Source organism: Pistacia vera, unplaced genomic scaffold (genome assembly GCF_008641045.1).
Source record: "Pistacia vera cultivar Batoury unplaced genomic scaffold, PisVer_v2 Contig737, whole genome shotgun sequence".
In the NCBI taxonomy this organism is placed as follows: Eukaryota; Viridiplantae; Streptophyta; class Magnoliopsida; order Sapindales; family Anacardiaceae; genus Pistacia; species Pistacia vera.
The window spans coordinates 724,623-725,189 of NW_022196598.1; the positions used below are offsets into that span (position 1 = coordinate 724,623).

General features: G+C 38.8%; 1 non-coding gene across 1 annotated transcript; it reads left to right on the plus strand.

Moving 5' to 3' along the window:
* Positions 1-249: 249 nt before the first annotated feature.
* LOC116115372 lies at positions 250-356 on the plus strand. The gene has a single exon (XR_004125655.1). It is a non-coding gene; the product is annotated as a small nucleolar RNA R71 (small nucleolar RNA).
* Positions 357-567: the final 211 nt, after the last annotated feature.

Sequence of the window (567 nt, forward strand, 5' to 3'; positions counted from 1 at the left end):
TGCTTCTGAAATGCTGTAAGTTGGGCTGAAATGGCCATTTATGCATCAACTTCATGAAGACCCATAGATTTCTTCGATCGCATCCTCTCATTCGATCTTTGATAGTTGTTACTTGCTAGAACTTCAAGCAACTCATAAGCTTCTTCAGGTGTCTTGTTTTGCAATGCTCCTCTCGATGTTACATCCACCATCGTTTGCACATTAACCATCAATCCATTATAGAATGTTTGGACTTGCATCCAAACTGGCAACCTATGATATGGACACTTTCTCAGTAGTTCCTTGTATCTTTCCTAAGCTTCATACAATGATTCAGTCTCATCCTGTAGAAACGATGTGATATCATTTCTCATTTTTGTAGATTTAGCTGGAGGAAAGAATTTGGTCAGGAACTTCTATGCTAATTTATTCCAGGTTGTGATCGTTCCTGGTGGTAGTGCCATTAACCATCCCTTTGCTTTATCAGTTAATGAAAAAGGGAACAATCTCAATCTGATGGCGTCATCTGACACTCCATTTGACTTGAAGGTATCACAGATCTCTAAAAAGTTTGCAATGTGCAGATTT